This window comes from Balaenoptera borealis (assembly GCF_965194805.1).
Source record: "Balaenoptera borealis genome assembly, chromosome: 8".
NCBI lineage: Eukaryota > Metazoa > Chordata > Mammalia > Artiodactyla > Balaenopteridae > Balaenoptera > Balaenoptera borealis.
The window spans coordinates 91,656,778-91,674,324 of record NC_138865.1 but is presented as its reverse complement, the minus strand read 5'-3'; the positions used below and the strand labels follow the sequence as shown (position 1 = coordinate 91,674,324).

The 17,547-nt window shown below is 43.5% G+C and overlaps 1 protein-coding gene across 3 annotated transcripts in view; it reads right to left on the bottom strand.

Moving 5' to 3' along the window:
- The window catches only part of PLPPR1 (phospholipid phosphatase related 1), a 276,464-nt gene extending 261,038 nt beyond the window's left edge, over positions 1-15,426 (bottom strand). Inside the window, exon 1 of one of the 3 annotated variants that reach the window (XM_082404172.1) lies at positions 15,076-15,426. The gene's annotated coding sequence lies outside the window, so the exon portion shown is untranslated. The remainder of the gene's footprint in view (positions 1-15,075) is intronic. The other 2 variants (XM_082404173.1, XM_082404165.1) reach the window with 2 other exon arrangements.
- Between the last annotated feature and the right edge of the window lie 2,121 nt (positions 15,427-17,547).

The following is a 17,547-nucleotide window of genomic DNA, read 5'->3' as shown; positions in this document are numbered from 1 at the left end:
TTGGAATCTCTAACCCAGCACATTTTTGGCTCATCCTCTCGCTTCCAATGTCCAGCTAAGTTGCTCCATTAGACAACAGCTTCCAGCTCTCAGCTCAGGGCAATCCCATCCACTCATGACTCTTTTGGTTCACTTACTCATTCACTTACTCTTCCATTTATTCACCCATTCAACAAATATTTCCTGTATACTGAAACATGTCTAATTATTAAAGAAAAGGAATGTGTCTAGTTTCAGCTGTTGCCTAACAGTCATTAAGACCTCAATCAGCCTGTCCAGATCTCGCCTATTCATTCAGTTGAATTTTCCTGGTGATTTTCATCAAAATGGTTTTGGTTTCTCTAACTGTACAGAGGTATAAAGGGCATGACACCCTTACTTTGTTATTGAATTTGATGCTTTCAAACCACACAGCCCCATCTGGCAAAGCTTCTTCTTCTATTTTAGGTTCATGTGAAACAGCCGATTCCTTCTGGATCAGCTCAGACCCCTTATTCAGTTGTCCTCTCCATTTTCCTTTTCTGCAAGCAGCCCCTCCCTCTACCCACCTACTTTTTAAAAATCAAGAATGAGAACCTTCTCAACTCCTCTGGATAATCTCAGACACACTACATATTAAAATGGGAACACAGAAAGCATAAAGCTTAATAGCTTTAGGTAAGCAATTTGGGGCAAACGAGGTAAAGTGATTCCCTGTATGAATGCCAAACGTGTACTCTGTTTACAATAGAACACTTCTGAGTCATCCCAAAGAGAAACACATCTGATCTTGGGTGATTTACATCCTCAGCCAGCACGTGTATTTCCATCTGATTGATACTACATGCTTTGTTCTTCAATTGCCAAATGAATAGTAAAAAATTGAGCCCTGCATCCTTGGAAGAATTACTTCATCTCCCTTCATTTTCCATAAAATGATGGCTGATGGCGCTGAATTAGAAATAATATTCTAATAAAACACTTTTGCAGAGTTTTAGAGTTTACCCTCTCACAAATTATCTCAAAACAATTCTTTATGAGTTACCCTTGTCCTCATTTTACAAACAAACAATTAAATCTAGAGAGATTAAGAAAACTCTCAGGTCACACTGTGAGTAAGTGATGTAGTCAAGGCTAAAACTCAGACCTTTTGATTGAAATCTCATACTTTCCACTACATTCCACTGTTTCCAAATGATCTTTATGTTCTCTCTCAGGAGCTGGGGGTGGGAATGGGCTGCAAAGTTGTCTAGGGGGAGGAGGTGGAGTCATGTAGTAAAGACCCCAGCAAGGACTGTCTAAAATGGGAAAGATGGCAGACAAAGACAACTGCAGTGGAAAGGTAGCTCTGGAGAAAAGGGGTTGAAGCCTGGGAAGCTGTCAGAGGAGAAACTACCAGGATGAAGTCCATATGGAATAATTGTTAAGGGGAAGTTTATGTTTCATCTCCTATAATAATAGAACAATTATTCTTTTTAACCCATGTTTTAACAATATTTAAATCACCTTGATTTATAAAATATTACCCAAGGAATTATAATTTGATAAAACTTCTTTTTGGTCAAAAGTATAATCACTGAAGTTACAGCCATTTCCTAAACTCAAATTGAGAAATAATTCTTTTGAAGAAAAAGAAAAGTCCTCATTTCTTCCTTCTGGATGTTCAGGAGCAAGTTTACTTGAAAGCTGAATCTACCTTAAAGGTAACTTATCATTATTTTTAGGATGGAGGTGGAGTGGATCTAACACCAGGGAGAGAAAAATGAGGAAAACTTGGTGGGTAGATATTTTCTTTGCTATTGAAGGATGTGACAGTCCAGAAAAATACCTTGACAGAAAGTATCCCTGGGGTGGCCCTACATGCTTTCCACGAGAACAAGAGGAAAAATAAGCCCCAGTCTCATGAATCTTCCTCTTGGATCCACTAACAACAGAGAATCTTGAATTCAAGGAAAAGGTAGAGGAACAAAGATTTATAGCAAAAGTGAGATCTGAGAGGAAGAGAGGGGAAAGATCCCCACTTGGTGAAAGGCTATGAAGAATTTTCTCTGCCAGATGCCCTGTTAGAAAAGGTACTAGTGATATGATAAATTCTGATTTATTCTCTAGCGACTTTACCCTTCTTATAACACCAGACAATCAGTTCACTCAGTTCTGAATGTTTAGATTTCTCTTCTTTCAGTTCTTTCCCTATAAATTCTATTTTCTCCATGTATAAAGGTATAGAGTTTAGGTTTTTATCACTTGCCTCAAGGCTGGTTGTCCTGAAGACTCACACAGAATGACAGCCTTTAACTGGCATATTCTCTTTTACATAGTTAAACTTTCCAAGAATTTTACATTTCCTTTCAATTAGTTTTGGTAAGTTTCTTCTAAATAGTTGATATTTAAGTGAGTGAAAACTTCTGCTCAAAGCAAAAGAACTATAAAAAATCCAATAATTGTTCTCCAAGGAAATCCACAGAGGTCAAGACCTGGCCTTGCGTGTTCAAGCAATACTGCCACACCTTTTACAGCTTCTCCAGGAGAAACTCCAGGACAACTTCAGGGCAATCCTGTCCCCCACAGAGCTGCCTCTGCCTGCTGTGCCCCAGATCACACAAATGCAACAAACCACACAGAACACTTGTCAGCATTGTACTCAGAACCGAACCTAGTAATCAGAAGTAACTTCACATTTAAAGATCCCAAGATAACAAGATTTCCTATACAAATGTACATTTCTTCAATAGTGGGTCACATATAGAGGTAAGAAGGTGCACATGCTAAATATTTTTAGTTTTCCAATCTTATTTTCCTTATAAGTACCAGTCTGCATCCAATTTGCTCATTTTGTTGTAGTGCTATACAAACGAGTCTCTATATAAAATGAAGCTAGATTTCTTGGGCATCATTTAATTTCGTCTTCTTCCACATGAGCTGTACTCCTTAGCCTGGCCAACTGGCCCCATATAGCTAAAGGGAGGCAGAATCTGGCTCAATCTGTTTAATGTTTCAAGTTGTCTGCAATGAAATGATCTCTTTCCTGCAGAAGTAAGCTCATGGTATGTGCCCCGCCCACCAGAGCCCCCTGTGTCTGAGAGCCAGTGGTTGCAACTGAGACACCTCTGTCTCGTTCAGATAATCCTCTTCGACCACTCCCTACCTTGGGCCTCATTTCCCAGCGTACATTCCCAGATCTGCCCAGCTCTGGGTCTCTGGAACTATCTCACATTTTTAGATGTTTTCTCACTCTCCTGCCTTTTGGACTTGATTTGGACTTGATTTCTACTGGTTTCTTAGATCTACCCTCAAGATGTTAATTATTCTTTACATTTTAATTCATTTATTCAATAAATTTGAATTAAATTTATAGAGTGTGACAGGCACTCTTCTAAGTCTTGGGGATATAAAAATGGACAAAACATGCAGAATCCCTCATCTTGTGATGCTTACATTCTAGTAGGAGACAGACCACAAATAGATAAACAAGTAAACATATATTAAAAAGCAAGGTGGTTTAAAAAAATCATGGTGGTAATCAATACTAATGAAGAAATTTAAAGCAGAATAAAGAGTTAAAGATGAATGGGCTGGGTATTTTAGACAAAGCAACCAGGGAAGGCTTATGTGATGACATGTGAGCAGGTGTATGAAGTGGAGAGAAAGAGAGATATGTAGATTTTTGCAAAGCAGGCATTCCAGACTGAGCTAACAGCTGGTGCAAAGGTCCTGAGATGAAAGTATATCTGAGTGCTTGATACGCACCAAGGTTACCTTCTCTGCCTCAGCTCTCAGGATCCTGGCCAACCACAGCTCAGATCCAATCAGCTTCTATCTTGGGTACATCTATTATGGTCACCAACAAGAGGAAGGAATGGAGCCCTGGTGCTGAAAAGGAGAGGCTGGACAGCTTCTTGTTATATGGTGTGAAAGGGGAGACTCCAACACTGAGTGAGTGACTGGATTCTTACCATCCACACTTCAGGTTCTATGAGTCTATGCAAGCATACATATATGTCTACATCTAGATAATCTACCAGTACTTCTGAGGAAAGTGAGACTTAAAGCACATATTTAACTAGGAGTGATTAATAATGCTGTCTTCATGTGTGAAAAAGGCACACATTTTCATCAATTCCCAAGCATTTCCATGAAAGTAGAATAATGCAAAGAAAGAGGGCTAACACTTATTATTTAAAGCAGGGCTTCAATGTATTGACCAAACCCCTCCATTTTCCCACCTCTTGCTATTCTCCAGAATTCCATGGTTCACCTCTGAAGGTGATATTATGACAAAGACTTGACAAAGTTTGGGAGTTACCAGCATAATGAGTCATATTTTCAGATGTTTGGTTTAAGTCTTATTTTTTAAAAAGAAGGAGGTTAGAGTGTTATGAAAGAAAATGTGACAACCCAGTAAAGCTTGACATCTAAGTGGTTCTGAAGGCTATATCTGTTATACATCTTGTGTATCATAAACAATGAATAATAGTAGCTACAATTTCCTTAGTCCTTATTATGTCCTAAACTCTATGTTAAAGCAAGTAATTTATTTATTCCTTACAAAATCTCTTTTGGGGCCAGAGTACTTTTACTATCTCCATTTCACAGATGAGAGATCTGAGACTTAAGAGAGACCAAGGGATTGGCCTGACATCACAATTTAAGTGAATGGCAGAGCTGGAATTAGAACCCAGGTCCATCTGACCCCATAGTCCAAGCTGTTAACCCACCATGTGACCCTGACATCATAGCAGTGAAGGATAATTAGAGTATTCATGCCCCCATCATGGAGAAAAATCATCAGTTAATATAAGGAAGAGTTCATGCCTTGATTAAACTTGGAAGGTAAAATGCACTTAGTTTGGAACTCATTCCTTAAAGTTCAAGATGGCAAGAAGCAAAACTGAAAATTAAATCTCTGCTAATATGTCTAAAGAAGAACACTCTCTTTAGGTAATGTGGCCACCATCCCATCTCAACATGGTCAGATTGTTGCCTAACTTCAAAGTGTTACTGAAATGGGAGACTATCAGGCCATGGAGGAGGCAAAGATGGAGCTTGGGCAGGGGTTAGACAGGCAGGGAGGATGAGGATGGGGAGGCAGTACCCGCAGCAGCTGGAGGGTGACCATATTTACAAAAAGCATGAGTTTCAATTTGCTAGAGAGTCACTGGTCAAGCTAGTGTGTGTGAAGTGAGTTCCCTGGTTCCCTCTTCTGGATGTGAGGGTGGTTTTGCAGTCAGGTGTGATGGAATCAGCACCGGCTTAATAGGTTGGAAACCAGCCTGTCCTCCCAGCCTCTCCAATCACCAGCTGTGGGACCTTGGACAAGTCACTTAACCTCGATGGACCTCAATTTTCTCATCTAGAAAAATAAAAACAATTGAAATAGACTAGCCCTTCCAGCAATTTTGTGAATCAAGGAGAATTTATCCTAAATTTATGCCATTTATTAAGTTCAAATTAAGTCCCCTCATTATTTTAACTCTTGCTAGATAGACGGTGAGCTCCAGAAAAGCACATGGTATAGTTGGTGGCTACTAGAAGGAGCTCAGAAAATTCCTCATTGACTGTATCTACAAAATATATATGAGGACAGATGGCCAAAGGACCCTAGGATATGTCAGCTGAGCTCTATTTTAGGATGGAAAGCAGCATTCATCCTATTCATACAACAGTAATATTTACCAAATGCTTATTAATCTAAAGAAATTGTTTTCATTTGAAATTGTAACTAAAAGTAAATGATAAAATAATATGTAAAGTATAACCCCACCTTTAAAGAAAAAAGAATAACATATGTAAATGTTAATGGACCAAGAATGGAGGGACATACATTAAACAACTGACAGTGGTCTTCTGGGGAAGAGGCTGGGGCAGAAATATGACTGATTTTTACTTTCTACACCATGCACTTCATTATACCTGCATTTTGTATAACACTGCAGTACATATATAATTGGTTTGGTTTTTTGATTCCTAAAATACTCTAATTGCTCCAAACTATCCCAGCTAGGAATTGTGTCACATGTTACAAGTTAGCCCATGTAAAACACTAAAACCAAAAGATTTTCTCAAACCTAGAGATATTGCCTTACATTTACACTGAGGGGAAAAAAAGACAGATAATGTTTTTTTCCAGTTAATACAAGTTTGAATGAAAAGATCTTATATATTTTTTCAGTTCCTGTGACCCCCAGGAGAGAAAGCTGTGGGCTGATTATTAGAGCATGTGAGTGTGTGGGTTTGCCTGGAAGCGACAGCTAGCAAAGACTGGGAGATGGGAATAATGATAAAGCATGCTCAGCTTGTAGAGCTCTGAGCTGAACAGCATTACTCTCAACCAGATTTTATTTCTTGTTAATTATATCTGATTCCACTTGATTGCTGATTTCATTGAATTTCAAATGTTCTGCGTGGGGGTCAGGGCTCCATGCTACTCATCAGAAACGTCAATAAAAAAGCACCCTTGGGCTTCCCTGGTGGCGCAGTGGTTAAGAATCCACCTGCCAACACAGGGGACATGGGTTCGAGCCCTGGTCCAGGAAGATCCCACATGCCATGGAGCAACTATGCCCGTGCACCACAACTACTGAGCCTGTGCTCTAGAGCCCATGAGCCACGACTACTGGGCCTGTGAGCCGCAACTACTGAAGGGAAGCACCGCAATGAGAAGTCCACGCACCGCAACAAAGAGTAGCCCCGCTCGCTGCAACTAGAGAAAGCCCAAGCGCAGCAACGAAGACCGAATGCAACCAAAAATAATAAATAAATAAAATAAATAAATTTATAGAAAAAAAAAAGCACCCCAGAAACCCTGACTGTCAGCTGTGCAAATACACTACCCCTCAGCATGACAGATTTGCTCCAGTAATTATGATCACCTTTTCATCAGTCTGTGTCTGTGAGCATTTCTGGAACACTTGATGCCATAATACCCAAAGAAAAAGCCTTCTCTAACATAATGGAGGTAATATAAAATATGTGTTTTCATGTCATGTAAAAATTTATGATATTCACACAAAGAGGGGTATTTATTTCCTATGCATATACACCTCTGCTTTCTGTTGTTATTGATGAATGGGAAAAGATAAATGTACCATACAAGGAGGAAATAATAGCAGGAATGGGAGCTAACTGCTGATTTTCCATTCAGCAAACCCAGACAAGCCGCTGAAGCCCTGCACCTAAGGCTTCAGTGATGGCAGGAGGTGATTAGGTGATCTGTCATCCCAAGCCTTGGAGAAGCAGAAGGATGAAGTGGGAGGAGCACAGTCTTTAACTCAGACCTGGGTTTGAATCCAGCTCCAGCTTTGGGAGCTTGGGTAAACTAACTCACCTTTCTGAGACTTGGTTTGCTCAGCAGTCAAATAGAAAGATGAATACCTATTCCAGCATGCTGTAGAAATTAATGAAATAATATATGTAAAGCCCATTCTAGACTTGAGAGCAATGCCTTGGATGGTACTTAGCAGATATTCCCTCAAAATTTCCTCTCTTTATCTCTTTTTCTCCTATCCATTAATGTTTCTTTTCCTTCCTTTCCTAGATTTGGGGCAGCAATGGCCAATTTTTTTAACCTTCTGACTTCAAATCTTCAAAATAGGCCAGCAGTGCCATAAGCCAAGACCCGCCAAGTTGATGAGTAGAATAATTTTCTCCTTTTTCCATCTTGTGTCTTCAAAAAACTCAAAAATATAGGCATATATAAACAACCACATACATAAACTTATAAATGAAGACAATCTCTACATTGTCCCTTGGTCCTGAGATAGACAGATAGATAGATAGATAGATAGATGATAGAGCTTCTTTCAACTTTTATTTTTTCCTTTTGGTCTTGCTTTTATGCTGTGAATGTAACATTTACTAATTAGCAGATCAGCCAGGTCATGAAACGTTTATTAACAACTCATACCACCATGCTAAATGGTGTTTCCTTTGATATTTTCAGTTAGGGCCCTTGCCTTCCACAGTGTAACTGCATTCTTACACCAATGATGAAGGCTAGGAAGTGGAAATAACGGAGCCAGGACTAAGGTGAGGCCAGAAAGGTACTTACATTGGGCACAAAATTTAAAGGGGTGACCAAAAACTCAGTAATCAAGAAAAACAATATTTTAATGTAATATTTTAAAAAATTAAATTAATGCAAAAAATCCATGTGAATAAAACCTAAAAATTTTAAATAAAGACAGAAACCAACCCTGCAATTACATGGCTCTGCCTCCCTCAGCTCACCCTGATCTAGGCCCTGGATAGACGCTGCATCTGAAATCAGGAGCTGGGGTTCTTGGCTCGGTTCTCACACTACTTAGCTCAGGCGAGTCACTGAACCTCTCTGTTTCTCAGTCTCCTCATCTTGTTTCACTTAAAAGTCTGATTAAAAAATTTCCAGTGAACCTCTGAACCTGAAAATTCTATGATTTTCTATAACGTGAAGCTGCATGACTGGGGCATCAGCAATGACTCAAGAGGACAAGATTCATTCACTGTCAGTCATTCAATCCAAAAATGAATTACAATCAATCCAATCAATTGCTATGTGACAAGCACTATGAAAGGTGTTGAAAATACAAAGTTGAGGACAATAGAAATACATAGAAAAGGAAGCCAACCTTACTGCTAAAAGGTCAGGACAAACTTCCCTAGGAAGTGACTTTGACCTAAAGGACCAAAGGAGTTAGGCAGGGGAAGGCAAGGAGGAAATTCCAGAAAGAGAGAACAGCATGGCCAAAGACCAAAAAGTGAGAAAGAAAAATCTCAGTTGGGGAAATGTAAGAAATTTAATCTGGCTGAAACATAAATAGGATGGATGAATCAAGCAAACAAAAATCAGTCTTTGATTACAGAGCAATAATAAAAGTATTTGGCAGAGTGTAATGCAAAAAGCACTGGGTTATGTTCAAACCTAAGCTCTAGTCACTGCCCTGTTGCCAACTAGCTAGATGATGGGGCTTCCATATCCACTGGGGATTCTATTTTAGAACACAGTACAAACCTTTCTAAGAAGGAGAAAGCCTTTTAATTCCCAAAGAATGATGCAAACCTCACATCTGAGATATTTAGAGTTTACATCCCCCAGTACCAAAGCAGTGCTGTAATTAATACATGTAGTCACTTCCCTGAAAACAACTTGCTAAACAGCTAAGTACCTGTTGTGTGATGAACTGAGGCTGAAGAATGAGAGGACAAGCCTAAGGCAAACAAACTTTCATCTTCCCAGACAGGCACAAGGAGGAGGCAACTAGGCAAATGTTATAGGCAGACACACCTAGGCTTATGACGGTGGAGTTGGTCTGCCCCTGCCATGTTTGTGTCGGTTGATTTAATTTCTGCACTTAGGAAAATAGGATTAGAGCCAGCTATTTATTAACCAACCAAAATAATTTTTTAAACAAACACTGAGGTCCACAATCTCTAGAGTCCTGAAAATGAAGTCAAAATTTTATTTTTAACCTGACTGTTGTCACACATAATACCTACCATTTATTGAGCACTTACTCTGTGCCAAGATTTACAAATGTTAACTCATATAATCCCCACAATTCTATGTGATGTGTTAAGATGGTTATCTCCGTCTGAAGAGCGAGAGTAATTTGAAGCAAAGAGAAGTAAACTGTGGCCCAAAGTTGCATAGTTGATAAGCAGCAGAGCCAAAATTCAAATAGAACCTATCTAGCCCCAGAGTCTGCACTCTTGGCCACTGTGCTACATAAACAAGGTTCATCATCTACGTGTCCCAGTGACACCTTAGCGCGCCTCAGTCAGAGGCTCCTTATGTTTCCAGGACTCTCAAAGATCTGAACTCTCTGGGCTTTGGTAAGCACCTCCGTCATTTAGTTCTGGGGGAGAAGAGCATGAATCCATCTTTCCACGCTCTTGGAGACAGGCATCCTTTCTCCTCCATCTCTTCTCTCCTGCTCTCATTTCCCACACGTTTTCTCCTCAGACACCAGCTCTACCCATCTGCTCCCCATTGATAAAAACTGCATTTGAGGCTCACTGTTCCTTCTCCCTATGGTCTCCTAACTCCTTCCCCCACCCGACTTCATAAATGACTGACAGGTACGTCTCGCCTGGATCTTGGTACCTCCCATTCCCCACTGAATTCCCTGAGATACGGCTTCTGAACACGTGCTGTACTAAAACTGCTTTCTCTATGGTCACCAGGGAACTCCTTTTCATTGCCTTTTTTTTTTTTTTTTTCCAGTTCCCTACTTTCAATCTTTTCAACCTCTCTGCACTTAAAATCATCCTGGTAATTTATACCTTGGATGAGGAGAAGGAGTTTGTAGGATTATTAAAATGGGCTTGGTGACCTGATTCTGCCACTTCCTGGTCTGGTAATTTTGGACAAGCTATTGGAATCTCTCTGTCTGGGCTGCCTTGGCTGTCAAATGGAGAAGAGAACTGCAGGTGGTGTGGGGATTAAATGAGATTCCACATGTAGGCACTCACACAAGGCCTGGCACATAGGTAGGATTGCTTCTGTGAAGTCTGACCACTCCTTCTCATGATTCTCTTAGGCTTTTACTTTCACTCCAGTTCTTTACCATATTATCTGAGTATTCTATGGTACCTGTTTCTCTCCTTAACCCCTATATTTTGCTAAATGCTGAGATTTAGTCTTTGGCTCTATGGTCTCCTGTTCCCCATCCTCTCCCTTAATAAAAACAGTAGTTGGTATTTACTGTGAAATCACTACATGCTGGAATCTGTACTATGTGCTTTCCAGGATGTTCCAGTGTTACCCCAAAATCAGTTCCCCACAAAACAGCATTGAGCCTTTCACTTTTCTGAGCTAACCTCTCTCCTCATTCCTCTGTCACCTTTCATCCAGCTACCAAAGTTCAAACCCAAAGTGCTATCTTTGGTATCGCTCTTTCACCCCTGTAGTCAACCTGAAACAAATTCTCATGTTTTATCCATTCTGAAATCTCTTATTGGGATTTTAAGATGAGAACTCAACAAGCTGTACATTTAAGATTTTCCACTTCCAAAAAAATTAAGAAACAACAAAAAATTTATTTTTTGCACTGACAAAAAAAAAAAAAAAGATTGGAACTCAACACACTCAGGCTTGGCTCAGTAAGGGACCCAGTTCCTAGGGCTGCGTGTTTGAAGATGGGAACACGGGTGGTCTGGCCCTTATCCCAGGATGCCAAGATGCTACGAGCTCTTTAAATGAGACTTTGTGGCTTCCAAACTCCCTGGCCCCAGATTATCTTAAAAGTTTGAGCAAAGCACATGAAATCAGGAAATTCTGACAAGTAAGGGGGGAGAAAAAGAGAATTCACATTTACTGCCAGCCTACTGTGAATCAGGAACTGTGCTAAATGCTCCCAAGATGAGCCAATAATATAATTTTTAGATATAAAAAATGTGATGTCACAATGTTGCTTTCTTATTGGCACTTCATAGGACAGTTTTTCATAAAGGCAGTCTTCCTGGGTCATTTTGTCACTGATCTCCCAAATGCTGATCACCTTGGAGAAATGGAAGCCATGATTTAGCTTCTACTGTTCTAATGCAGGAATCATTTCTTCATGACCGGATTTCCTCATTCATTAATTTAATCATTCATTCCACAAATATTTATTGAGTCCCTACTCTGTACCAAGCCTGTAATGAATGCTGGAGATGCACCTGTGAATGTCTTTCCTTCCAAACACAGGAAAGAGAGCTACGCAAGTGAATTCTAGAAAAGTAGAGGGTAGTATGGGAACACACAGAGGAGGCCTCTTAGATTAGCGAGGTTGACTTTCTCACTTGTCTCTCGGACATATCTCCTCCTCTCCACCCCCAATGCCACCATCCTCATCATTTCACGCCTGTATTTCCACAATAAGCTCCTTGCCTCCAGTCTCACCGCCTCCAATCCATCCTCCACACTGTGGTCACAGCTATCTTTCTCTGATGCAAATCTGATTATGTCTCAAACTCTCCCAACCTGCAAACTCTTTCCCAGCCTTTCAGATAAAACTGAAGCTCCTTTGCTTGGGATATTTCCATTCACAGTTGATCACTGCTTATTTCTCTGGCCTGATGGTTTGCTACTCCACAGAGCTAAGAACCCACATCTCTCACTTCATCCACACAGAACAACTTCCAGTTCTCATATAGCTTTTTTTCTGCCTGGAAAGCCCTTCTCTTCTTGTCTTTCAAGACTTAGGTTACCTCAACCACCCTAAGAAACCTTCTTGATATTCTTACTCTCCTTTAGGTGGATGCCCTCTCCTTGTGTTTCCATAGCATCTTGGGCATATCCCTATCCAAACACTTACTCCACAGCATTAGTTGTTAATTAGTGTCACCTAGCTGCTGTTCATTTCTGTATCCACACTCTAGTACCCTGTGCTCTAGCCACATGGGACGGCTCATAGTTACCCTAACTCATCAGGCACACTCACATGTTTCCTCTGCTGGAATGTCCTCTCTATCCTTCCCTGCCTGGTAAAAACTATTCATTTTTCAAAAATATCTCAAAGACCGTCTGGTCAAATCCCATAGGGGAAGAAAAAAAAATCACGTACATGTCTACTATTTGCACTTGATTTACCCTACCACTATAACAGTTAATCAGATTGTATCATAGTTAGCTAAATACCTGTTTCCCCATCCTTGAAAGCTTGGACTATTTTTTACTTCTTTGTGTTTTTCTTTCTCCAGGCTCCAGCACATAATAAGTTCCAATGTGTGTTTTCTGAATGTTGAGAAAAGGCCAGGAGGGAAGATGGAGCATATGGCATGCATATTAAGAGTTCACAGGACAGTACAAACCTATCTTACTCTCTAGTTATTTCATATGTGTTAATTCTGTATTGACAACTAGATTATAAACACCTTAGGGGCCAGAACGATGTTATACATTATTATATGAACTTCAATGCTAAATATGGGATAGGTGGTCAATAAAAATTTGAAAATAGACTCTAAATATAATCAAAATGAATTGAACTTGCAGATGTAGGAAGAGGAAATACATCATAAAGAAAGAAAATAGAGCTCTAGTAAAAAGCAAAAAAAAAAAAAAATCTTAATCTTTTCTTGCCAAGATTTGCACTGAAAATGATGTGAATATTCACCATGCAATAAAAAGGGACATATGCTGACAATTATATTTAAACCCCCACTAGGCCAATATCAACTTGAAAATATTTCTGGAAAGGTCTTTACTTCACCAGTTGTTTGAAAAAAGAAAAAAATAATAACTTCAGATTTCCATCTTACTGAATGCTTTTTAAAAATTATAAAAGTGAAGCTGTTTTAATAATATGCATCCCTTTCCAATTCCCCTCTTTTTTTTTTTTTCCTTTCTCAATAACTTCTTCACCTTTGGCAACGTTGACTTATGAGTCAAGGTCTCTCTCATAAGTGAACTTTCTTAATTAACCTCATGTATATCATGCTTTCTCCCACTTAAAAGAAGTTACAAAATGTTTAAAATTAAAATTAAAAAAGGTCCCCAGAGCAGCAGTGAGATGGCCTCTGCAAGTCATCTTAAAGTGAAGAGAATACTCTCTGGCAACCCATAGTCACAAGTACTGGATCTGAGCTTCTAGTGTTTCCTTCTGTCAGCATCAACTTGGCTTCCAGGTTCCCCACATACACTTCTCTTACAAATTCAAGGCTCCTAAGGTACAGAACCCACCCACCCCCCAAATATACCTGTCTGCCTACCCCACCTTCCAGGTGTGAACAAAACGCCAAAACAGAGAATTGAACATGGTATTTCCTAGACTTACAGAACTAATTTGTGATTGTGCTAAAGGTTAGCTCAGGAATAGTCAAGTCTTCTATTCTCCAGATGTGACATTCCAGAAATCTCCAAATTAGAGTCCCACCCGATGAATAAAAGCCACCAACCACAGGAGAATTAAGAGGAGGGATAGAGGAATTCAGTGAAGGTTGCAAGGGTACCTTGCTTCCCACTCGACCTCTTCTCGTCTCAATTAGCCTCTAGTTGCTCCTCTCCTAAATAGCCATCATCTGTCCCTCTTCCAATCCCCTTTGTCCCAGTCCTGGACCCCTCACAGTCTGACCAGGCTCCGCTGTTTCAAAGGACCATTAGATTTGAGGCGATTCCCAGGTGCCAGCAGGCACTCCGCACTCTGAGACCCCACCCTAATGCAACTGGCATTTTAGGGAATCCTTTTCTCGGGACCTCTTCCCTGGGACCGAAGAGAGATTCAGAACGGTGCCTGTCCACCAGCTGGATACCAGGCTGCAGAGAATCTCTCCCACGAAAGAGGTTAAAAGGGAATACGGTATTCCCACAAAGAAAAATAACCCAGAATCCTCCACATATTCCACATGTTTGTGTCATAAAACCCCGGGGCAAAAATAAAGCCCCAGCCACGCCACAGCAGCCCAGCCCAGCTCCCAGGGCTGCCGCTTCGGTGTGCGTGAAGAGAACACCTTCCCGAGGGAGGAGAGATCCCGGCGCCCAGCGTTTCCAGAAGGTGATTATGGCAAAGCCTTTTAGTAACTCATCATTCATCCCCGCACTGGCCCGAGCCTCCCCCCGGCTCCCGTGGCACTGGTGCTGAATGAGAAAGCCAGAGGCTGCCCCTCCAATTCTCCAGGCGACACCCGCCCCCCCAAACTACGAGGCGCCTAGGCTGCGGGGTGGGGGAGGAGGAAAGGATGACAGGTGCCCACGCCTGAGGGAAAATCAAAGGCCACGCTTACAGCCACGGCTGAGAAATCCCTACCCCCGCCCGGGCGGGAGGACTTGGCCCCAGCCACCTGCAGGGCGCCCCCGCCCGCACGCCGGCTCCCGGCGCAGCCTGTAATGCAGCCAGGAGGGTGGAACGGGACGGAGGGAGCTTCCACGCCCCCTTTGTCTCCACGTTTCCCAAATGACAGGGGAGGAAAGTTTACGAGCAGGGAGGGTGTAGCTTTCCGCTGGGTCCATCTGACACCTCGCAGGAGACGACCCTTTCTGGGATCGCCCTCTTCCCCTGCACCGCCCCGGCGCCGCCTTCATCTGCACCTTGATGCCCGCAAGCTGGGTTTGGGCCACCTGCGCCGCAGCTTCCAGCGGGGAACCTGACCCGGCCGCCCGGGCGTCCCGGAGCTGCCCGCGGTTGCGGGCGCCTCACTCACCTCTCTCGGCGGAGCCTCCTCCCGTGCGCCCTACTGGGCCGTCCGGCTCCCGGCAGCGAGGTGCATTCAAGCAGCGGTCGGAGACCCGCTCCCCGGGCTCTGCTGCATTCCGCCTGCGTGGGAGATCCAACCGGCGAGCCCGCGGCGCGGGCGTGTACGCGTGTGTTTGTGCGAGTGTGTGTGTGCGTGTGTGTGAGAGAGTGTGTGTGTGTGCGCGCGCGCGCGTGGGGCGGGGAAGCGCGGGATCACGGATCCCCCTCAGCGCCCATCCCGCGCTCTGCCTCCTCCTCCGCCTCCTCCTTGAGCTGCAGCTAGCACAGGGTCCAGGTTTCAGGATCTCCCGTTTGTTTAATGAAAGGAAGGAGCAAAAGGCTGGAAGGGGAGGGGGGCGGAGGGGGGCGCGAGAGAGGCGGGGGAGGGCGCCGGGCTGCGCATGCTCAGAGGGGGACCCTGAGCGCTCACTCCTGAGCGCAGGCAGAGCGAGGAGAGCATGGGGTGGAGACGAGCTAGGCTCTGCCCCCCGGAGCCGCAGGGGGCTCGGCGGGGTTCCCGGAAGGCAGCTGGGAAACCCAACCGCAAAGGGGCGCCCTGCGTGGGGACTCCCTGGCGCCCGCGGTGCCGGAAGCCGGTGGCGGGATCCCGACCCATCCTTGGAGACAGTTTCAGCTCCGAGTCCTCGCAACGCCTGGCTCTCCTCTCCGTGTATTTTTAGTGCTTGGCCGGGGTTTCCGTGGACCGCTCTGTGGCCTCTGCGCTGCGGGGCACCCGGGTGCGTGTCCCTAGTAGTCCAGGAGGAACCACAGGCAGCAGGTCGAATCTGAACTGAACTAAAACCAGTTTCCTGATCCGCGCTTCTTTTTTCCCTCTCCCGACTTCCACTCTGTGAAGAGCAGAAAGAGGCATCTGTCTCCTCGGGTCCCAAAACAGGTTTGCTGGGGCGAGGGTGGGGAGGGGCGCACGAAACCCTCTTCCAAGAACAAAGCGGAAGTGGAAGGAAGGTGAGTCTTGGAGGGCTCCATACTCAGTCTCCTTTGGTGACAGGGTTAGATGGAAGAGACATTTGCTCTATTCAAGAAGGCCAAAAGAACAATAGAGCCATTGTCCCCCTTGCCTCGAATGCCAAAGCGCCAAAGCAATCGTTCGCCAAGTGGGGATTCTGGCTACTTGGTAAAGTGGAAGAACTGTCAACGCGAAGAAAGTCCAGTAAGAGAACCTGAGCCCGCTATGGCGATGGCGCAGTAACCTGAGGCCAGGGGAGACGCTGCCTGAGAGGCTTTGCTGGGTGAGAGGCTTTGCGAGTCAAGTGGAAACTCTTTTTGGTGAGATTGTTCTATGAGCAAAAACAAGCCAGTGGTTAGGACACATTCAAGAGCTTCCGTTTTCAACCTCCTCCGTGTTTGACCACCCTGTCTTTCCCCCCCATTTTCTCTCCTACAGAAGAAAAGCCATCCCAAGCAGGGAACTCCCTGTAAAGATATTATTACCTCCTGTTTGTTCAGTTTTGGTCCCTCTAGAAAAGGACTACCTTTTGGTCACCCCCAGCATTGGCGGGATATAAGACAGCCTACTCTGTGCAAATCTTTTCCAAGCTTTCATTAAAGTTCACCTCTGAGCATTTCCACTATGCACTGCAGACGAGCAGATGCCTTCCTGCTGAACTCTGACCCCTGTCCCATTCATCTTCCCAATAATAATGCCAAGTGACACTAGAACAGCAGGACAATTAGATAAAACCCTAGAGCACACCCAGAGGAGAGAAAACAGCGTGTTTAAATACCACCAAAAAAAGCAAAGTTTAGGAGAAAAGACATAGAAAAAGGAAGGAAAGTAAGGATGAGAAAGGGGAAGGTTTAAAAAGCGCAAGTGCCCTAAGTGTTAGTGGTTGGTTCCTTCTCTCCACAGCTCCTTGAAAGGAGTAGAATTGCAGCATCTCTTTGCTTGAAGAACAGTGAGTCTGAGTGTCTACCAGGTAGGGGAGATCAGGTTCTTCTGAAAAACAGCAGAGTGCCTAGAGTGAAGCACTCACAGTTCTTGGGGCTCCTACTTCCATGCCTGTTTTTTTCTCAGGCCTTCCCTTGGGCACCAAGCTTCTTGGAAGGCATCCACAGATCTGCTTGTTACCACTTTCCCTTCAGAACAGTGAATAGCATTCACTGGAATTTCAAGGTGTTGGTGTAGTCAGGGCCTTGAAGCAGGAAAGCCATTCTCCCTGCCCTGGCATTGTGTAAGCCCGAGATGAGTGAGGGCTCTGAATCCAAGAAGTGGTGGACCTGGAACAGAGAGGTGGGGTGAGGGTGAGTGCAGGTCTCAACTCTGTGGCTCTGTCAGTAAGACAGTACCGAGGCTCTTCCTCCAACAACGGTAAGTGTCCAGGGCTACCTGGCCAAGAAGCACTCTCTCCTCTGTCTGAGCCCGGCCTTGGGTAAGGAGGAAAGGCACGCCGCTCCCCTCGATGCCCAGGGACACTATCAT